Genomic DNA, 24,069 nt, shown 5'->3' with positions numbered 1-24,069 from the left:
TATATGCAGGGAAGTAGACAAAAGGAACTCATACTGGTAGATATTGAAATTGAGAGAACGCGTAGACAAAACCGAAAGATAAAGAAAATGCTGGATTTTGCCATGGCTGAGAACGCGAATAACGGCATCAACAACAATGTAAATCTAGGTAATGCGGGTAATGTAGCAGCTGAGGCTGACCCGCCATTGAGAAATTATGTACTCCCTACTATTACGAGGATACATTCAAGTATTCGTCCTCCTACTGTAGAGGTGAATAATTTTGAGATAAAACCCTCAATCATTCAAATGGTACAGAATTGTGTACAATTTGGGGGATTACCAAACGAGGATCCAAATCTCCATATTACCAATGTTTTAGAGTTGTGTGCGACATTCAAAAGGAATGGGGTGAGTAACGATGCTATCAGATTAAGATTATTCCCATTTTCGTTAAGTGACATAGCTAAGAGTTGGTTGCATTCATTACAAGCCAACTCTATAGTCACTTGGGAAGACTTGACTTAGAAATTCCTTGGTAAATATTTTCCTTCTGCAAAGTTAGCCCATATAGAGGAGAGATTAATAACTTCCATCAGCTGGATGGAGAATCTTTATATGATGTGTGGGAACAATTTAAAGAGTTGCATAGGAAGTACCCACATCATGGAATAGAGAACTGGCTGCTGGTGCATACATTTTACAATGGTTTGCGGGGAAATACAAGGACAATTATTGATGTAGCATCGGGAGGAGTGTTTATGAGAAAAGGCACTAATGAAGCTTTTGAATTACTAGAAGCGATGGCCATTAGGCAACTGAGTGTGAGAATAAGAAGGTGGTAGGAGTTTTAGAGGTCGTTCCTATTGCTTTATTGACCGCTCAAGTGGCATCTCTAACCAAGCAATGAAAGTACATAATGTTATGAGTTGTGAGATTTGTGGGGGTCCACATTCTTATGAGCAATGCCCGAGCATTGCTAGTTGCTCGACAAATGTGAACAATATGCCTTGGAACAGGCACAGGCTATTGGTAACTTTTCAAGACCTTTACCCAACACTTACTCAAATACATATACTCTTGCGTAGAAGAATCGCCCCAACCTATCTTGGAAAAATAACCAAGGTTTACAACCACAGTATCCACCTCAACATCCACATCATCAAACAACTTATGGACTACATTGTAGGCCTTATTATGATCCAAACACACGCCCATCTCATCCATCACCACATCCTCCAATGACCTCACCAACAACTCAGCCAGGCCAATTAAATCAATTCATGTCAGAGACAAGGTCTTCAATCAGGAATTTGGAGACACAAATGGGTCAGTTGGATAAACTACGTTCTAGTAGACAACAAGGGAATTTTTCTAGTTCCACAAAGATAAATCCCAAAGAGCAATGTCGAGCTGTTACTTTGAAGAGTGGGACTGAGTATGATGGGCCTACAGTGGATGACAAGGGAAAAAAGATTGAGGATAAAAATGCTACTAGTCTAGCATAAGAGGACGTTACTGAAGACTTTCCAAAGAAAGAGAAGTCAAAATACACCGAGCCTACACAAAAGATTCCTTATCCTCAACGGTTCCGAAAGGCCAATCTTGACAAACAATTCTCCAAATTTCTTGAGGTATTTAATAAACTTCACATTAACATTCCTTTTGCAGAGGCTCTTGAACAAATGCCTAGTTATGTGAAGTTTATGAAAGAGATATTGTCTAATATTAAAAAAATGGAGGATTATGAAATCGTGGCATTAACAGAAGAATATAGTGCAATTATTCAAAAGAAACTTCCTTAAAAGTTAAGAGATCCAGGCAACATCACTATACCTTACAGCACTGGGAACTTTCATTGTGAGATGGCTTTATGTGACTTTGGTCCAAGCATTAATTTAATGTCGTTGTCCGTATTTAGAAGACTTGGTTTGGAGGAAGATAGACCCACTACTGTTACTCTCTAACTGGCAGACCGTTCATTAACACACCCCGAAGGTATTATAGAGGACATTCTCGTAAAGGTAGATAAATTCATCTTCCCATCGGATTTCATTATTTTAGATATGGAGGAAGATGAGGACGTGCCTATTATATTGGGAAGACCACTTTTAGCCACGGGGCAGGCTCTAATAGATGTCTAGAAGGGTGAGTTAAGGTTAAGAGTACAAGGAGATGAGGTAGTTTTTAATATATTTAAAGCTTTGAAATATCCTTCAGCTAGTGACAGTTATTTTAGTGTTAGTGTATTTGGGGAATAAGGTGAAGGGGTCAAGTCTATTGAGGATCCACTTGAGTTGAGTTTTGTAGCAAGTCTAGAAGAGTGTGATAGTACTGAAGCCAGTGAATATGTTAAGTGGTTGAACTCATCAAGGAAAATTTATAAAAAGAAATATGAGGAGTTGGGGCAAGTGCGTGAGAGACCTCTTCCGTATATTGAGAAGCCACCAGTTCTTGAGTTAAATACATTGCCTGATCACCTTAAGTATACATATTTGGGACAAAATAACACACTACCAGTTTTTATTTTAGCTTCGTTGTCTCTGATTGAAGAAGAGAAGCTACTTAGACTGTTGAAGGCTCACAAGCTAGCAATTGGGTGGATTTAGAAGATATCAAGGGTGTAAGCCCTTCAACAGTGATGCACTGTATATTAGTGGAGGAGGATAGTAAGCCTAGTATCGATGCTCAGAGGAGCCTTAATCCTTCAATAAAAGAGGTGGTAAGGAAGGAAATCCTTACATGGTTGGATGCGGGGGTAATTTACCCAATATTTGATAGTGCATGAGTTAGTCCTATTTAGGTGGTCCCGAAGAAGTGTGGCATGATGGTGGTTAAGAACGATAATAATGAACTTATTCCAACTCGTACAATGACGGGGTGGAGAATTTGTATAGACTACCGTAAACTGAATAAGGCATCCAGGAAAGACCATTTCCCCTTGCCTTTTGTAGATCAAATGTTGGACGATTATGCAATAGGAGAGGTTCTGGGGAAGCGAGTTGACAAGGTACTTTGAACAATTTATTATGCTAGTCGAACGTTGAATGATGCTCAATTAAATTATGCAACTATTGAGAAGGAATTACTTGCAATTGTCTTTGTGTTCGACGAGTTCAGGCCATATTTAATTGGTAATAAGGTGATTGTTTACACAGACCATTCCGCTATTAAGTACCTCATGACCAAGAAGGATGCTAAACCTCGCTTTATTCAATGGGTCCTGTTATTGCAAGAGCTTGATATGGAAATTCGTGACAGAAAATATAGTTGCAGATCATTTATCTAGATTGGAAAAAGGAGAAGAGCCTAATGAGAAAGATGAACGAATTCATGAAAACTTTCCAAATGAACAGTTATTTTCAATTGAAACTGACGACATGCTATCTTTGTTTGCGGATTATGTCAATTATTTGGTAGCTAAAGTTGTGCCTCCAAACATGTCAAGGCAGCAACTCAAAAAGTTCTATTCGGAAGTCAAGCATTATTATTAGGATGAGCACATTCTCTTTCTTCATTGTGCTGATCAAGTAATTAGAAGATGTGTCCCAGAATAGGAGATGATTTCCATTCTTACTCATTGCCATACATTACCTTGTGGTGGTCACTTTGGAGGAACAAGGATAGCAGCAAAAGTTTTGCAATGTGGGTTTTATTGGCCTACATTATTTAAAGATGCTAGTGCCTTTGTCAAGAGTTGTGATCGTTGCCAAAGGACCACTAACATATCAAGAAGATATCAAATGTCGATGACTGGAATTCTAGAAGTTGAGTTGTTTGATGTGTGGGGAATAGATTTTATGGTACCTTTCCCGTCATCTTATAATAACAAGCACATTTTACTGGCAGTAGATTATGTTTCTAAATGGGTGGAAGCTGCAGCAACTTCTACTTGTGATGGTAAGGAGGTACTTAAATTCCTTCATAAAAATATTTTTACCTGATTTGGTACTCCAAGAGATATTATTAGTGACAGAGGAAGTCATTTCTACAATAAGTCATTCACAACTCTATGCGCATGTTACAAAGTTCATCATTGATAGGCCTTATTCTATCATCCACTTGCAAATGGTCAAGCTGAAGTGTCCAACTGGGAGATTAAAAGTATTTTGGAGAAGACTGTAAACACATCAAGGAATGATTGTTCGAAAAAGCTTGATGATTCATTGTGGGCATATCGCATAGCTTTCAAGACTCCAATTGGTATGTCACCATATCGACTGGTGTTTGGAAAGGCATGTCATTTACCAGTGGAACTTGAGCACCGAGCTTATTGGGCAGTAATAAAATCTGAACGTTGATCTATTTGTGGCAGGACAGAATAGGCTTTGGGAGTTGAACGAGCTTGATGAATTTCGAAATGAAGCCTATGAGAATGCAAAGATTTATAAAGAAAAGTCTAAGGCATTTCATGATGAAAAGATAAATAGGAATGATTTCCAACTAGGAGACAAGGTGTTATTATTTAATTCTCGATTGAAGTTTTTTCCGGGAAAATTAAAGTCGAGATGGTTGGGACCATTCATAGTTGTTGTCTCATTGCCTTATGGAGCGGTGCAAATTCATAGTGAGATGACGAGACACTTTAAGGTGAATGGTCAGAAATTAAAGCACTATTTGGAAGGACCGGTGGAAAAATGCAAATCTGTGTTGCTTTTGGAACCCCTTTGAATTGGGTATTTAGCGTCCGGCTAAATGACGTTAACGATAGCGCTGTAGGAGGCATTCCTATAATTTATTTTTGTTTTTGTGTTATTTTTGTTTTAATTCTTAATTAGTTGAACAAATTTATTTAATTTCGTTTTGGATTTGTAAAGATTCATTTATTTTTTGATGTAGTTTTTAAGTCAAATATATGTAAAAACCGTGCAATTCATGAAAAGTTAGTTTTCAAATTAGTCTGGAGGTCAAGTTCTTGAAATTCGTGGCTTTAAACTAAGTCAAATAGTCAAGGAAAAATAAAGGAGGAGGCAGGTCGAGACTTGAGCTTATAAGTCGCGGCCCCAAGTGAAGTCAGAGAGCATGTGGGGTCTGATGGCATAGGCGGGTCGCGATTTGCTATGGCTGGGTCGCGGCGCCTACAAACTAAATATTGAAAAAAAAAAATAGGCAAGTCATGACTTGATAGTGCTGGGTCATAGTGCGCCTCCGTCAGAAAGGGGAAAACCTGTATAAAATCATTTTTTATCAACCCACAACCCTCAGTTCAAATTTTTCTTCCTTCAACACAATTTTTTTTTCTTCAGAATCTTTCTCATTTTTACATTTTCCTTCTTCTTAAAACAACCATAAAGCCAAACCCACAACTTCCTAGATACATATTTCCTTCTTTCTTTCTTCCAATCTAAACCCTAAATTGTTCTATTTGTGGCATTGAAGATAGAAAAAGCATCTAGAGAGTGGGCAATCTCAACAACTCAAAGGCACGTAAGTTTCTCCTTTTTAATGTTCTTGAAGTTTTTGGTTGAAGTAATTTTGTGCTAGATAGACAAGACATTGCATTGGAATTTCAGGATACACTGTTAGTATATATTGTGTTCTTTGAGTAGGTATTATTTGGGTGCTAATGAGTTGAGGGAAGTAAGATAAATTAGCGAAAGTGTTGCATAATTTTTGTTGTAGTATTTGTTGCATTGTGTTATTATGGGACCATTTAAACAACCTGCTAGGGCTGCTTCTTCTAAAAATACTAATCGTCCTTCCACTTCCCGCACCCAACCGCCACAACCACAACCAACCCCGCCACCACCACCCCCTCCTTAGGAATTTTACCCTACTCGGTTCATTAGTAAACATGCCTTTGACCATTATCAGAGGTTGTCTCAACGTCAAGTAATTCAAGAACGAGCCATGGAATATCTAGACAAACCATATCCTCAGGAAATTTATGACATAATTCGGGTTGAAATTCAATGTTGCAATTGGCAAAGTTTTGTGGACCATAAAATGACCAAGGCCAACTACTCCATGGTTTAAGAGTTTTATGCTAATTTCTCAGGAGTGATAAATAGAAAGGTCTTTGTGCGAGGGGTTTTGGTGGAGTGCCATATTGATAATGTTGATTCATTATATGGATTATCGTTGTTGTCACAGGAGGACAATGAATATTATCAACTGGCTTATCATAGTGCGCCAATGCACCATCTTTGGAGCCACCTACACCACAGCCCCACCACGTGAGAGTTGAAGAAGAAGGAGATGCAGCCAATGAACTTGCCCATGCCATTGCTCAACCAGAAGAATCACGGGCAGTTGAGGTAGAGAGGAGAGGAGCTTATCCTCAATTTATGCCAATTGAGGCTCCATCAGATCCATAATTGGCCAGATTGGATTACATCATCTTGAAAAACCAACATACCCATCATTATTTAGGGGAGTTTCATGATTATCATCGAGCCCAAGCGGACCGATAAAATGATTTGGTTTACCGATGGTCCAGTTAGGAGGAGGACAAGCATTATTTCCCTTATCCACCACCTCGGCATCCTTTCCCAAATCCACCACCATTTTGACATGATTCGTCCCAGGTAAGCTTTCTTTCTTTACATATTTTTAAACATTGGGGACCATGTTTAGCTTATGTTTGGGGGAGGGAGCTTATTTTTTGTTTGTTTTGTTGTGTTTGTGTGTCTAGTTTGTGTTAGTTGGTTGATGTAGAGTTTTATTTTAGTGTGTGTCTAGTAGCAACGTGAAAGATGGTTGACAACAAGTGCCAATGAGAACAAAGTGAATGTTATGAGTATAAGCCAAAGAAAATGAAATCCGAAAACAAAAAATCTATGTGCTTCATTGAACACTTCGTTAGTTCATTTTAGTTTAGGCAACATTTGTTGAATATCTTGTCATGATGTTTAAATTGATATTTTTGATATTGATTATGCTTGCTGGAATTGGTTGGTGGATTGATGAATGGAAACTGGAATTTTTTTTTACAATTCTAGAACTTGCTTACTTGTTATTTGAGGGGAAATAATAAATCATTTATGCTTAGGAATATGATTTAGGCTATCATTTGGACCATTTGAGCTTTTCTTGCCAACCTGAAATTAATTGATCCTTTGTTTAACCCTTTTGAGCCGAACATTGTATCTTTTTGTTCTAAGCCACTATTTAAGCCTAATACTTAAAACTTGGTTATATATTTGTCCCTAATATACTATGAGCACATGATTGAAAAAAGTTATGGGGATTGATGTGTAATGGGGTTTATTTGTGAATATAGTGGGATTAGAAAATGAAAAGTGCAAAAGATTAGAGAGAGTATATATATATAAAAAAAAGAGTGCAATAAAAAACACACTCCCAATATGAATATCTAAAATAAACAAGTTTGGGGAAGTGTAGTTATCATATGCAAAAAGAAAAAAAATATATTTTATATCTCTCTAAATAAAATCAAGAAAGGGGATTATGGGTTTATATTTTCTATGGGAGTAAAGTTGGTGATTTTTGGTGATGTGCCTAGAGTAGAGTGAGCTTAAAAATTACTTTCTCATCTACCTTTACCTATGCCATCATTACAAGTTTATACAAGTCCTATTGAATCTTATGCATCTCATGATTTATATTAGTAGAGAATAGCAAGTAAGTGAGCTTATGGAATTACTTGGTTTGAATGGATTGATTGGAAAGAATTTCGCTAGCATAATTGATTTAAAAAATGTTTATTTAATGATCATGACTTGGTATTGCAAAATGTTAGTAGACTAAAGTGTGTTGATGGAGTGTTTTGATCGAAATTCTGGATTGTATATGTAACGATCCAAAAATTCTAATAGTGTTTAGTTCCTTGATTTGTGTGTCGGGAGGGCATTATTGAATATGTGTGTATTTAATTGGTTAAATGTGTGACTATGTGGCATGCATGATTTAGGTGATTATGTGAATGTATTATATGCATGTTTATGAGTATTAGATATGCATGTGGGCCCTTTACTGTTTATAAGGGCATATTTGTAATTTTGGCCCGTTAAGGGCATAAATGTGATTATATGTAATAAATGGTTGAGACCAAATTATTATGTGGATGTATTTGTAGTATATGGCTCGAGACAATCCTAGTGAGCGGATTAGCGAAATAGTCACCGCGGGGTTTAATACTGGCTCAGGCTGAGCTTGGGGGTATTTTGGGAACTTGGAATATATCTTGGGGTTTATTGGGTAACAAGTAAGCTTTTGGTAATTAGTTGGGCATGATGGAATTAATTGGAAATTGGTAGGATGACTCAAGGAATTAGCGCGAATTGGGGGAAAAATGACCATTTTGCCCTTAAGGGAAAATAAAAGGCTAAGTTAACACCAAGGGCAATTAGGACTTTTTTGGTCAAAGGATAAGCTTAATATGATTTAGGAAAAACAGCCAGAACTTACTTGATAACTATAGAACTCTCCCTCTCTCACCATAAACGTTTTCTCTTTCCCTCTCTAGAACTCAAGGGGAAATTATGAGATTTGAAGGAGAAAATCCAGGGATTCAAGTTGAGAATTAAACTGAAGGTAGCTGGGAAATTAAAGCTAGGCAACTGAGTAACTTTTGAGGATCTAAGCTACGAATTTAGGTAAGATTTCAGGTCCTAATCTTCTGAGTTTTGCTAAATCATTGTTGAGTTTAGAGCTTGCATAAATTATGGGTTTTAGCTGATTTTGGGTGTTTAATAGGTGTAAGAATTGTTTTATAGGCTAGTTATGATGTCTAGGTTGTAAGGATGAAATGCTCGGTTCAACTATGAGTTTGGTTGAAGGTTTGGGTTGGATTTTAAGGTCAAGGCTCGAGGGAAACGCTGAAAAAGAAAAGCGAATTTCTGGGTTTGTGACCTCAGGACACGACCCGATTCTTCAGGCGCTGCAGCCCGCGTGCTTGAAGAGGTTTGATGCATCTGTTCGCCAGGCGCGCCACAACCCAGGGGGTGCAAGTCGCGGCCTGTTCCCTCTAGCAAGAGGGCGCAGCCTCTATCTAATGGGCAGGCTACAACCCTCAATAGGAATTAAGAGCAGCTAAGGCTTTAGGCTCAGGGAGGCTTGGGGATTCAAACCTAAGCACTCGAGCAGCAGCTGATTACTGCTCTTGTGTTGAATCTTCTTTCGGAAGGAGGAAAGTTTGTAGTGTACTGTGACGCATCGAGGTTGGGGTTGGGATGCGTGTTGATGCAGATTGGGAAGGTTATCGCCTATGCATCACGACAGTTGAAGGATTATGAGCAGCAGTACCCTACCCATGATCTGGTGTTGGAAACGGTGGTATTCGTACTGAAATTTTGGTGACATTACTTGTATGGAGAGAAGTGCGAGATATACACCGATCACAAGAGCTTGAAGTATTTCTTCACCCAGAAGGACTTGAATATGAGACAGAGACGTTGGCTGGAGTTGGTGAAAGACTATGATTGTGATATCCTTTACCACCCAGGGAATGCCAATGTAGTGGAAGATGCATTGAGCCGGGGGGGCCTGGAACAGTTATTTAGCTCTAAATATATATCAAAGGAGTTGGCAGAGGAGATGGCTAGAGCGAGGATAGAGCTGGTTGTGGGCCGGTTGGCCAATATTACCTTACAGTTGACCCTTCTAGATAGGATAAGGGAGGGTCAGATGGATGATACATAGTTTCAGGAGGTTAAAGGGAATGTCCTAGCTGGAGTGGATAAGGATTATTCCATTTCAGAGTTTACAACGGTACAAGGATCAGATCTATGTTCTGATGGATATGGGTATTAGACGAGAGATACTTGATGAATCCCATAATACACCCTAGTCACTCCATCTAGGCACCATGAAGATGCATCAGGATCTATGGACTTTATATTGGTGGCCTGGGAAGAAAAAAGGACGTAGTTGAGTACGTGGCCAAGTGTTTAACCTATCTGCAGGTGAAGGCTGAGCATCAGTGACCAGCGGGTTGCTACAGCATTTAGGCATTCCTGAGTGGAAGTGGGAAGACATTACTATGGATTTTGTGGGAGGTTTACCAAAGATAGTGGGGCTACATGACTCGGTGTGGGTGATAATATACAGATACACTAAATCAACTCACTTTCTTCCAGTGACGATGACCTATACTATGGATCAGTATGCGGAGTTGTACGTGAGGGAGATTGTACATGTTCATGGGGTTCCTAAATCTATAGGATCGAACCGGGATCCCATATTTACTTCCAAGTTTTGGGGTGGTTTGCAGAAGGCTATGGGGACTCAGTTGAAGTTCAATACAACCTTTCATCCTTAGACAGACAGACAGTCTAAGAGGACAATTCAGGTATTGGAAGACATGCTTGGAGCATGTGTGTTAGAGTTTGAGGGGTCTTGGACTAAGTACCTCCTATTGATTGAATTTTTGTACAACAACAGTTATCAATCAAGGATTGGAGTAGCTCCATAAGAGATGTTGTATGGAAGGCGATGTAGATCTCCCATATATTGGGATGAGATGGGTGAGAGGAAGTATTTGGGACTAGAGATGGTTGAGAAGACTAGTGAAGCTATTGAGAAGATCTGAGCTCGAATGCTCGCTTCGCAAAGTAGATAGAAAAACTATGCTGATCCTAAGCGTAAGGACGTGGAGCTCCAGGAACGGGACCACGTCTTTCTGCGAGTTTAACCATTACAAAGGGTAAGGAGGTTTGGGAAAAAGGGCAAGTTGAGCCTTAGATTCATACGACCTTTTGAGATCCTAGAGAGGATCGGCCAGGTAGCCTATAGGCTCTGCCACCATCATTATCAGTAGTTCATGACGTATTCCACATCTTTATGCTTCTGAAGTACGTCTCAGATACGAATCATGTGTTGAGATACAAGGATCTAGAGTTATAGACAGATTTATCAAATGAGGAGCGACTAGTACAGGTCCTAGATAGAAAAGATAAGCTTCTGAGGAACAAGACGATTCCTCTTATCAAAGTATTATGGAGGAATAGCAAGGTCGAGGAAGCGACCTGGGAGCTTGAGTCAGCTATGCAGGATCAATATTCCAATTTATTCAGGTAAATTTTGAGGACGAAATTCTCAATAGGAGGGAATAGTTGTAACAACCCAATAATGCTAATAAGGTTTAATGCTTTGATTAGCGTGTCGGGATGGCATAATTGGATATGTGTTTGTTTATTTGGTTAAATGCATGACTACGTGGCATGCATGATTTATGTAATTATGTGAATGTATTATACGCATGCTTATGAGTTTTAGATATGCATGTGGACCCTTTATTGTTTATAAGGACATATTTGTAATTTGGGCCCGTTAAGGGCATAAATGTGATTATATGTAATAAATGGTTGACACCACATTATAATGTGGATGTATTTGTAGTATACGACTCGAGACGATCATATTGAGTGGATTAGCGAAATAGTCACTGCGAGGTTTAATACCCACCTCAGGGTGAGCTTAGGGGTATTTTAGGAACTTGGAATATATCTCGGGGTTTATTAGGTAACAAGTGAGTTTTTGGTAATTAGTTGGGCATGACGGAATTAGCGGGAATTAGGGAGCAAAATGACCATTTTGCCCTTAAGGGCAAATAAGAGGCTAAGTTAACACCAAGGGTAGTTGGGACTTGTTGGTCAAAGGATAAGCTTAATATGATTTAGGAAAAACAACTAGAACTTACCTAATAACTATAGAACTCTCCCTCTCTTACCATAAACATTTTCTTTTTCCCTCTCTAGAACTCAAGGGGAAATTATGAGATTTGAAGGAGAAAAGCCAGGGATTCAAGCTGAGAATTGAACTAAAGGTTGCTGGGAAATTAAAGCCAGGCAACTAAGTAACTTTCGAGGATCTAAGCTATGAATTTAGGTAAGATTTCAAGTCCTAATCTGCTGAATTTTGCTGAATCATTGTTGAGTTAAGAGCTTGCATAAATTATGGGTTTTAGCTGATTTTGGGTGTTTAATAGGTGTAAGAATTGGTTTATAGGCTAGTTATGATGTCTAGGTTGTAAGGATAAAATTCTCGGTTCAATTTTGAGTTTGGCTGAAGGTTTTGGGTTGGATTTTAAGGTCAAGGCTCGAGGGGAACACTGGAAAAAGATGGAATTTCTGGGTTTGGGTCCTCAGGATGCAACCCTGTTCTTCAGGCTTCGCGGCCCGCGTGCTGGACGAGGTTGGATGCCTCTGTTCGCTAGGCGCACCGAGACCCAGGGGTGCAAGTTACGGCCTGTGCCCTCTAGTAGGAGGGCATGGCCTCTATCTACGGGGCAGGTCGCAACACTTAAGGGCAAGTCGCGGCCTAAATAGGAAATAATGGGTAGCTAAGGTTTTAGGCTTGGGGAGGCTTGGGGATTCAAACCTAAGTGCTCATGACAAACTCTACTACCCGGTTTAGTAGAATTCAAGGTCCCAGAGGTTGGTGTTTATTTCCTAAACATTTATTTGGATTAGAAATTGATAGTTACCCATTGTTATTGTGATTAGGATTATCGTTAAGACTCAGGACTGAGGATCGTGCTCGAGACAGCTCTTTATATATTTCTCGGGATTCGAGATAAGAAAACTGCACCCATGTGGTTTTTAAGGGGACTAAGGTTCCCACTAATTGAATATATGTAATGTGTGATAAGCGTACTGAACGCAGCTCTGCCTAAGCGAGTTGGGATCAATTAGATAAATAGAGAGCTCGGCCTAAGGGTGTCAACCCTGAACATTTGTATTACTGATTGAGATGTATTCCTGAGAATATATGTTTACCATTGTTTAGCTTAATGCTTGTACTCTGCTAAATAATTGAACTAGTTGGATTAAAGTTGATTGAATGCTACTGTTGCTATATGTGTTTGTTGTTTATGGTTTTCTTGCTGGGCCTTGGCTCACAGGTGCTATGTGGTGCAGGTAAAGGCAAAGGGAAATTGGAGCAACCATGAGTTGGAGAGCTGTGGGGGCAAAGTGTAAATCGTTAGCTGCTCGACCGCCACGGCCGAGGGAAAGTTACAGGAATAGAGTTCTAAATTGTATTTTACCATTGGACTGGCTTTTGTTGTAACAACTTTTGGGAGTTGTATTTACCACTTATGCCCTGTTTTTGGGATCCCATGTATCAAACATTTTTTTTAATGAAAATTAACCGTTTATCAAAATCTTTTAACCCTAACCTGTTAGTTGACTTTAGAATCACATTTACGTCTAAACAACTTGATTAGCATGTCTTGCACTATTTTAAAATACACTGTGTAACGTTCTTGGTTATCCAGGGCGTTATAGTATAAGATGTTGAGTAGTTTTTTGAGAATTATATGATTTGCATTAATGATTTTGAGGCATAAGTATTGTTGTTGGTATAATTCATGTTGTATGTGTTGTTCGATGTTGTCTTTTTTGTTAGAGTCTAGGATTGTTTTGAGTCCTTTGTTCGAGGGCGAACAAAGAGTAAGATTGGGGGTGTTTGATAACTCCATTTTAGTGTCGTTTTAGGATGTGTTTTTGTGGTAATCTTGAGTATTTATGTTTGTTTTGTGCAAGATTATGCTTGTGTTTGTCTTTGTTGTAGGTCAGTGCGTTGAATCACGAGATAAATGTGAAAAGATGAGGAAATGGTGAAAAAAAAAGCTTTCAGTGGTTGCTTGACTCAAAATGGCGCTAAGGATGAGTTATAATAAGTTTTTGATGTAGGAAGGATGTTGAAAGGTTAAAATCTGAAAATAATGGAATTAGAGTTGCGGCATGGTGTTAAGGGCCGTGACTCTTGCAAAGTCAGAGACTGAAGGTTACTGAAGGGAATTAGAGTCGCGACTTGGTCAATAGAGTCGCGGTGCAAGTAGATGTCAGAGGCGAACCCAAGTGGTGCATCAACACGCGGGCCACGACTTGGGTTTAGAGGGTCGCGACGCCTGAATATCGAACCAGACTTATAGTGCCTTAGAAACGACACGAGCCGCGACCTAAGAAAGGCCAAGTCGTGGCCCGCCCTTGAAAAAAAGAATAATTCGGTTTTTTTTCATATAAATTCATACTTTATGTTTTCATTAAGGTTATGTCAGATTTTAATTACGAATTTAGAGAGTAAAATTTGATTCTGAGACAATTTTTTCTGCACTTTCATATTTCTATTTCTTCTTCAAGATTTAAAATTTTATGTTTATGAATAATTATTTTGTTGTTTTAGTCATTTCTGATATGAACTAAACATCTCTATCTAGGGGTTAATGTAGTCGCTTGGATTTCTATTTAATGTTATTATGATGTTCTATTAATTCTTCTTCTTTATTCTAATCTATATAATGTTTGATTAATGCTAGTAAATATCTAATCAATATTTGTTTGATTTATGATTTTGATTCAAAATTCCAAACATGTGAATTGAATATGCTATCGTTATATAGACGTAGGTTACATATTGGACGAAAGTACCTGTATGGCTTGTGTAGCAATTAGGTTTCTATGCTTAATGTCTGCTATATGTTAAAGTTTATCACAGAGATGTAGAAAACCTGGATAGGTTGAGATTTATATATCTTAATAAGAATATAGATTTCTTTAATAAACCCGCTATCACAAGGAGAGAAAGAATAATAAAATTTGTATTGATGATATAATAGGGTGGATAAATGATGAAATTAAATATCCTGGATTTTTCATACATTGAGTTATTTGTTTTTTTTTTAATTTTCAATTGTTAATTTAGTTATTTTTTTCTTTTATTTTTATTCTAGAATTCCAATTTTATTAACCAAATAGAACTAAGAAATTAATTCATTGGTAATTAATATTCAATCGTCGTGGGAAGGATAATATATTTATCACTTTATTACTTGTTTACGATTACGTGCACTTGTGTAGTACATAATTCCCACAACAACTTTTTGGCGTCGTTTTCGGGGATTGTTTTTATTAATATCAATAAAAGTAGTTTGATTTTAATTTGGTTTTTCTTTTGTTTTTATTTAATTTATGTTTCTTTTATGTGTTTGACTTGCGACATAAAAAAAAATGCTCCATCAAGAGAACATTGCATTATTTTTCCAACAACACAATGAGCCATTTTACCCTACTTGGGGGAGATTTAATGAATTGGTGGAGGGATGTCATCACAATTTCTCAAGGGGGTGTCTTACACTTTTCTTTCACCATGGATTAGAAGATGCAACAAGATGTTAGGTAAATTACGGAGTAGAGGTCACTGGTGAACCTTTATTAAGAAGATGTCATGATAATATAATGGAGTTGTTGAATGATATGGAAGATTATGATTACCATTGGCATTGGGATCCTTCACTGCAAGGTTTGAGTCACCAATATCCTCCATTATTTCAAGATCCTAATATTATACCCCAACCATTCGAGCATGAAGAACATAAACTAGAAATTGAAGAAGTAATGGGTCAATTGAAGACAACTTTAAATTTAATGGTGCAAAATATAGAGTGGTTTAAGGACAATTACTCAAACAATCAAGGTTGTGAGAGTTATTCGAATACTGTAGAAGCACCAATGGTTGAGCCATTAGAAGAGATTGATTGTAAAGTTGATGAACAAGAGACCTTCGAAGTTACATTCACTCAAAATTTTGTCAAGTTGTATACTTGCTTGGTAGATAATGATTATGGTGTGGCAAATGAAGTAAATTCCATCCATGATCATAAAGTTGTTGAAGATCAAATCACAAGCATGTTTATGGATAGCCGAGTGGAGAGTGAAAAATAATCAGAAGGGTTATATGAGGAATTCACAAATGAAGATGAGAAAAATATGACTTTGGAGGATGATGAAGCACCTGCAATCAATTATTTGAGTTCATCAATGCTTCAATCATATACATTGCCAGTAGATCCATATTTTAAATTGATGACACCTTCACTATTCCACATCCTTTATGAGCTACCAAAGTTTACTCCCCAAGCTCATCACTCAAAGTCTTGTGTTGTTGGACTGACGTGCAGATTAGATTCATATCTTGCCAAGCTTGACGACATTCAGAATGACAACCTTCAAGTTATCTTGTATGACGCATATTATGGGCATCAACCACTTATTGATGCGTCAGTGAATAATTTTATATTTGCAACCTAAGGAGGATGACAATGAGAGTCACTACAATGGATCGATGCATTGGATTACAAGGAAGTTTTTTTCTTTTTCTTTTATTTATACATTGGGGACAATGTTTATATTAAGTTTGCGGGAAGGAATTTGATTTTTATTGCTTTGATCATTGTAGATATCTTAGTTAGTTTAAGTTTAAGTTTTGTTAGGTTTATATTTATTTTTATTTTTATTTTTATGTTTATTTTATTTTTGTTTAGAGTGTGAATCAAGTTGACAATGATTAGCCAATGATAATATGATTGAATGATGTGCTGTATAAATTGAATGGGAATAAAGCTATAAAAATCTATGTGCTTGGTTGAATATTTCTTTCCATTATTACTTTGTCTACTTAAATAATTGAGAGCTTAATCATGATTTTTTATAAATTTTATGTGATTAAATATTATTTATGCTTGCTGAATTTTTAAAATAAAAATAAAATACAAAAATGTTGTTATTCTAAAACTTGTTTGCTTGTTTTTTGAGACGAAATCCTAGATTATGCATGCTTAGGAATATGATTTAGGCAATTCTTTGGAACTTTTTGAGCATTTCAAGCCAATCTTGATGTATTAAATCCTTAGTTACCCATTTTTGAGCTTAATATAATTTTTTTACACTTATTTCGAGCCTATTTGAAACTTTGTTATTAGTTTTTGTCTTCCCTTTGATGTATACCATGAGCACATGAAAATTCATTGGGGGATGGTTTGTAATGGGTTTTGTTGACGGTGAAATCTCGTCAACGAAATTAGATCGGAAAACTCAAAGGTAAGTTATGTGATGTTTATATAAGAAGTAAGAATAAACTTTAAGGAAAAGTAAACACAGATAAATGATGGAGCAAGTCCTGGTATATTTCTCAATAGCCTCTCCTTACAATGAATTTTCCAACCCCTCATTCTGAGGGGTCAAGCCCCTTTTATAGCTGGGCTCTAATGGCCCCTTATACATGGTGGTCCCGTGAGACAAAATAGTACAAAAGTACCCTGTCAGGGTAATAGCACAGGTGGCAGTGGTGTGGGAAGAGTGGTGGAGCAGAGGATCATAGTGTCAGCCTGGTACATAGTCAGAGGCGTGCATATAGTGCCTCCACTCTCTGGACTGATCCGTACCTCCACTACCTGTGTGGTACAGGTGTCAGGGTCATGCTCCTGTCCTCCCCATGGTTGTGCGTCATGCACCCGTACACGTACGGGTACCATGTACCCAATGGTTATTCCTCGTCCTACTAAGGGTAGGGAAGCTAACGAAAAGAGATAAGGCTTCTTCAACGGGGCCTGCTGCGTGTGTGAGGAGGCATGACGCCTACAAATGAGATGAGGGGCTTATCTTGTGAAACCATAACTTTGCATCCCCCATACTACGAGGCTCCTGATACATGGTCGAAGGGTGTTTAGTGGAGGCTATGTCTCTTGAGGCCTTTGGGGGCGAGGTGAGGTGACCTTACTGCGAGCCCTTGGTGCGCGCGGGGCGCGCGGGCGCGCGGGCGCGAGGCGCGCGGGCGCGAGGCGCGCGGGCGCGAGGCGCGCGGGCGCGAGGCGCGAGGCGCGCGGGCGCGCGGGCGCGAGGCGCGAGGCGCGCGGGCGCGAGGCGGCGTGCGCGCGGGCGCGAGGCGCGCGGGCGCGAGGCGCGCGGGCGCGAGGCGGCGTGCGCGCGGGCGCGGGGCGGCGTGCGCGTGGGGTACGCGCGCGGGCAGCGTGCGCGAGACGCTTGGGTCATTTTGGTCAATTTGAGCAGGGTCATTTTGAGCAATAATTTGAGGGTTCAAATGGACTTCAAACATGGTTGCCCTGGACCTTCCGGAGACCTTAGGCATTAGATGTGGGTTCTTTACCGGTGTTGAATTTTGAGCATCCACAGTTTTATATTTGGAAATTTGTGTCAATAGAAGAAGAAAAATTGAGAGAGAAAGAAAGAAAAAAATATTGAAAATGAACTACACTCCAATTGAAAATACAAAGAAATAAGTATGGGGGAGTGTAGTATCATTAGAAAAAAAATGAAGAAAAAAAAATCATGTTTATGAATTCTCTCTCAAAGCAAGAAAGATTGATAAATTTGTCATTGTTTTGAGTTTGTAAGTTTGTCATAAGATTAGTTTGTTTAGTTTGTATGCTTATGGTATATTTGCGCCTAAATGACTTTTTAAACTACCTTTACCGAAGCCATTCAATTATAAGACATGAAAGTCCTATTGATTTTAGAGCATGTTTTGTCTACATTAGTGGACATTAGTAAGTATAGCAATCTTATGAGATAATGATTGATTGTAATGAAAAAAAATTGGTGAGCATGAATTGATTCAAATGGATTTTATTTGTTAATCGTGATTAGGAGAGCTTTTTATTTTTGTTTGGACCTGAGTAAGTTGGAATAATATTTTGACTAAAATTCTTGATTAGTGGTTGCTTTTCCTGAAGATTATATTAGCATGTTATTCATAATATTGTTGTTGGCTTGATTCATTTGTGTTGGTTGTTTTAGGTTTTTAGTTTGGTTTTTGTTTGTCTTTTGTGTTCTTTACTTGAAGGCGAATAAATGTTTAGTTTGGAGGAATTTGGTAGGATAGATTTTTAATACTTTTTAGTCTTATTCTTAGTCTTAGTTTTTTTTTTGATCAAGAAGGAATAAACTTCATTGAACAAAACAGGAAAAAATACACAAGGCAACTGCCCAAACCGAACCCAACAACCAGTCAAGAACCCACCCTCAGATTACATACAATTGGAGCTTCTTTAAGAAGAGCTTGAAAAGAGGGACATCTTTCCTGTTATGAACCATATACAATCTATATTTCACTAAGGTAATAATCTCTTTGGCTATACTATAAGCTGACAGTGAATACCCATAAAAAAAAGCACCTATTCCTATTCCTCCAAATACTATAAACCACAGCAGCAAGAATCAAATTCAAAGTCAGACTAAAACTGTTATTATTCCCAGCACTAAGACTAACTGTCCAAGCCGAGTACTTAGAAGCCCAGGCAGGAAACCCAATCCAGGAGAAGATAAAACCCAACACATTCTTGGATAAACAGCACTCGAAAAATAGATGCTGATGGCTCTCCAAATGATCTTCACAGACAGGACAAAGAAAGCTGGACATCTGAATGTTAGCTTTAGCCAGGTTATCTCTGGTTAACAGGAAAGAATTAACCACCATCCATAACATGAACCTATGCTTAGGGAGAATTGAACGACTCCAAATAGAACTTTTATAGGCCACCAGTTGCTGGTTTAAACAACTGTTATATAGCTTAGAAGGCTTAAATTTTCCAGAAACACTAGCTGCAATCACCTCACCTTTCCTAAACTTGTTCCTTAAGTGGCAGAGTTTTCGCCAATACCAGCTAGTGTCCTGCTTCAAACCATAGCTCCAAAAGTCAGCCCCCTTCAAATAAACATGTTGAATCCATTTGACCCACATATATAGCCAGTAAAGCTCTATTCCATCTTGAACCATCTCTAAGACCAAGCCCTCCAAAAGCCTTGGGAAGACAAACCTGCTGCCAAGAAGCTAAGTGCAGCTTACTACGAGTCCCCGAGGCCCCCCAAAGGAACTGTCTACACAGCTTGTCAACCTCCTTGATAATGCTTTGAGGCAGAATAAACACGTTCATCCAGAAATTTCTCAAACCAAAAAGAACGGAGTGAATGAGGTGCAGCCGGCCAGCATAAGAGAGATGCTTGCTAGACCAGGAGAAAAGCTTAGTTCTCATTTTGTGAACAATGACCTCACAGTCCGAGTGCTTCCATTTAGTAGGCCTTAAAGGGACCCCATGATAATGAAGAGGAAAGTTCCCTTCAGAAAGGGTAATGAGCTGACAGATCTCTCTTTTATCCTCTACATTAACTCCAAAATAGATCAGAGACTTCTTGGAATTTATTAGTAAACCAGAAGCCTTGCTAAACAACCCAAGAGCAACTCCTTAGGAAACTGCCCTGTATCAAACCCATGCTTGATAGCTGAGCAAAAAACCTGACCAATTTCCTTCCAAAGCATCTTGAAAAAACCTGATCCATAACCATCAGGACCAGGAGATTTAGTGCCTGGTATACTAAATAAAGCTGTCTTTATTTCCTTGTTAGAGAAGGGAGTCAAAAGGAAAAGCTGCTGATCAATAGACAGCTTGGGGCCCATATCAATACAGTGAGGGTCTACTGAACCAGAGGCCGAACTAGAGTAACCTAAATGGTTCTTAAAGTGATCAACAAAATGGTCCACCACCATCTTAAAGTCATCAATTAGTACCCCTTGATCATTTATATACGAAACTATGGTATTCTCTGCCTTGCGTTTCTTTAGAAAAGCATGGAAAAAAGATGAGTTCATATCCCCCTTCCTAATCCAGTTAATCTTGCTTCGTTGAGCAAGAAAACTATGATACATCAGTTCTTGTTTATGAAACTCAGAAGCCTTCTCCTTCACCACCTCCTGTAACTTGAAATCTAGCGGATTAGCTTGGGCTTGAAATTGGGCATCTTGAAAAGCTACCGAAGTTAACTGGTATCCATACCCCACATCACCTATACAGTCCCTATTGAACTTCTTAAGCCTATGCTTCAGCCTAACAAGACGGATAAAAATAGCTCTCAAACCAGATGCTTGAACAGGGACCTCCCAGCTACTTAACACCACTTGTTTGAATTCAGCATGGTTAGACCAGAAGTTATAGTACCTAAACAACTTACTTCCCATAGTCACCAAAGGGATATTAGAAACAATACAAGAGCAGTGATCCGACACTACCTCCCACCGAAACTTAGCCAAAGTCTGAGGAAAGATGTTTAACCAATCCTTATTAATTAAAACATGATCAATTTTTGAGAATATCCTGGCTGATCCTTCCTGATTGTTAGTCCAGGTGAAAAACGACCCTATACTTTTGAGAGCTTCAACTTTGGAATTAACATTCCATCCAAGAGCATCAGCCAGCTCAATACTAGTAATAGCATTGCCACCAGACCTATCTCCACCAGAAAAGGGAGCATTAAAGTCTCCAAGAACAATCCAAGCCTGAACTGAAAGCGAGATACGAGTCAAATCTGTCCATAGGCTTCTTCTCTTTTCTACTGTGTTGTACCCGTAGATAAAAGTGATCTGAAAACAGCTCCTGTAACCCACCAGCTGAACCTGGCAATGAACTAGCTGAGGAGACTCTTCCAAAACAGTCATATTAGCTAACCCCTTCCTCCACATAATTAACAACCTCCCTTCTGTTATCGGACTGGAGTAAAACTCCCAATTAGGAAATTTAAGCTCCATGAACTCCCTAATTTTATTCCCACGCAATTTAGTTTTCAACAATCCACTAATTCCAATCTTATTTCTCCTAAACATTTCTTGAACTAAACTCTGTATATTTGCACTATTCAGACCCCTTATATTCCAACTCAAAAGAGAAAACTTATCCATTAGATAAATTTCCTCCAGGATAGTCACTCTTCCTACCTTGCACCTGTTCTTGAAGAACACCATACTGATTATTCCTGTTGTGATTCTTGACAGCTAGTTCAGAGGAACCATAGGAAACCTGTCCTTGTCTATTCAGAGAAGCAGTGCGTCTAGGGGTATGCCAGATAGCTTCCTTGTCCCTCTCCTTAATCTGATCCATATTAGCCTCCCCTGGAATAGAAACACCACTGGGGCCAATAACTGAGTTGTCTTCTCCTTTTGCTCCACCCAATTCCTCATCTGGTTCCCCTTCAGACTCTTTCTCAGAAATTTTTCCCTGCTCCAAATTAATCTCTGCCTTAGAACACGTTTCTTTTTCCACCCAAACAGACTTAACATTCTTGCGACAATCTGCCATAGAATGCCCAAAACGAGAACAGGTCTTGCATTTAGTGGGCAACCACTCATATTCTATCCCCTGCTCAATAATCTGCCCATGCTCGTTGACAAACTGTAAACTACGGGGAGGGTTATCTGTAATTTCCATCTCCACTAAGACCCTCGCAAACTAAACCCGAGAACGCTCCCTAGTGAATTTATCAACTAATAAGAGTTTGCCAATCGTGCTCACCAAAGCGCTAATACACTGGTTGCCCCAATACTGCAATCCAAGGTCATGAAGGCAAAACCAAAGCGGAACCGACCGGATCAGTCTAATAGCACTCAAATTTGTTGTCCATGGCCTGATAATGACAGGTTTCCTATCGAATTGCAGAACTCCATTCTCTAATACATGATCTCTAGTTGCTTCATCATTAAACTTCACCAAAGTTAACCCCAAAGTCATTCTAGAAATTTGGGCAATCCCTAGATGACCCCAAACTCTCTTTATAAAGCCTTCAAACATTGCCATTGGAGGATTCGCTCCCATCACCATGCAAATCACAGCAGAGCTCCAATTAGCAGACTGGACCTTAACCTCTTCTATGTCTACTTGCACCAGCTTCTATCTATTTCTGAAAATTGGTTCAGTTAACTCAAGCTTCAGTTCAGAAAAGGAAAGCTTACTCGATTTGAATTGTTGCCAATGCTGCTGAGATTTTGACTAAAAATCCTCTTCCCTGACATTATCACTATCGTCACTCCCAATCGCCCAAGACTCAGTCCTCAAATTTGGTCCCAAACCAACATCCTCCACTCCAATCTCTTGGGCACTCTTGCCCCTATGACTTAAATCGCCTTCCTGCCGAATCCCAAACCCAGGAATTTCGGAATCCTTCAGACTAATGTGCTCTAGCTCAGTACCCGCAACACCCTCTGGTTCGCACACAGCCTCCGCGTGAGTCACCGGAGGTAACTTCTCTACTTGATCTTCATCATGAATGACTGGCTTACGAATCGGCTTCTTCCGCTTCGCCATGGAAGAGAGCAACCCAACCCTTCAGCTTCCTTCTTAGTCTTAGTTTTATTATTATTATTTTATATTTTTAGTTATTTCTATGTGTGGTTGTTGTATTTTTCAGGTTGTCATTTGTGAAATGAATATTTGAGAAATATTTCAAAATTTATTTGAAATATTTTCTTCAATCAAGAGAAAAACAATAAAAAGATATTTATTTGAATTGATTGAAGAAAATAAAAGAGAATTCAAATAAATTCAAAACATTATTTCTCTTTTATTTCTCCAAATACACATATCGGGGCGAGTCAAGGGGTATTTTGGGTAGTTGGTATTTAAATTAGGTTATCGGTTAATGGAAATCAATAATTGGGGATATATTTGGAGTTAGTGAGTTTAGTAGGGAATACTGGGGAAATTGACCATTTTTCCCTCGAGGACGTTTTTGGTACCCCGACCCTCGAGATTAGCTTAAGTGAAACTTAAGCCATAGGAAACAGAAAGATAAACACACAAACACTTCTAGCAGCTCACCAACCGACTGTTTCTCTCTCCCTCTCTCTGATTTTTTTCTCAACTCTTCTAAGGGAATTCTTCGTGAATTTAGGGGAAATTTGTTGGCTGAAGCTTGAGAGATTGAAGGCTTAAGCTTGGGAATGGATTAGCTACAGATGGGGAGACTTAGATCATAGTTGAGGTTATCGCTAGAGGCTCGAAACTGGGATCGTGCTCGAGGGTCATTCTTATTTATGCTATACTCAGACTTGATCTAAGAAAACTGCACCCAATACATGTTATATATGATCAGGGCTTGGTCCGACTGTCATTTGTAATTATGATTAGGGCTTGGGCCCCTGAGAACGTTTATGTTTAAGCTATTGTTTCACATGTTGATTGATCCTACTAGAATATTCTATACATGTTTATGTGTTTCATGTTTGTTGCATGGATTCTATGGTTAGGGCCTGAGGCCCCGTTAAATAAGTATGATTAGTATTATGAGTACAGATACTCGATGGTGTTATGTGATTAACATACATGTGTGATAATTTTGTTGGGATATGCCTATTCATATTTGTTTCTGTATTGAAGTTTGAATACCTGGATCATGGCTTGACTTATTAGTCAAGGATGGCAAAAGCGCGCTGCGCGCAAGTCGAAAGGCTTAGGCCTAAATCATCAACGTACTATTACGTTGGCCGACTCTATGGTCGTTGGAAAACCAAAGGTGTTGGGCTAGCTCAATGGCTAGTTACTTAGAGCATAGGGTGAGGGCCCCA

At 38.8% G+C, this 24,069-nt stretch overlaps 1 non-coding gene across 1 annotated transcript; it reads right to left on the bottom strand.

Moving 5' to 3' along the window:
- Positions 1 to 542: 542 nt before the first annotated feature.
- Positions 543 to 652, bottom strand: LOC133807944 (small nucleolar RNA R71). Its single transcript, XR_009879824.1, has one exon. It is a non-coding gene; the product is annotated as a small nucleolar RNA R71 (small nucleolar RNA).
- Positions 653 to 24,069: the final 23,417 nt, after the last annotated feature.

The sequence above is a fragment of the Humulus lupulus genome, chromosome X (genome assembly GCF_963169125.1).
Source record: "Humulus lupulus chromosome X, drHumLupu1.1, whole genome shotgun sequence".
Lineage (NCBI taxonomy): Eukaryota > Viridiplantae > Streptophyta > Magnoliopsida > Rosales > Cannabaceae > Humulus > Humulus lupulus.
The sequence above is the reverse complement of the archived record's forward strand: the minus strand, read 5'-3'. Positions and strand labels throughout refer to the sequence as shown.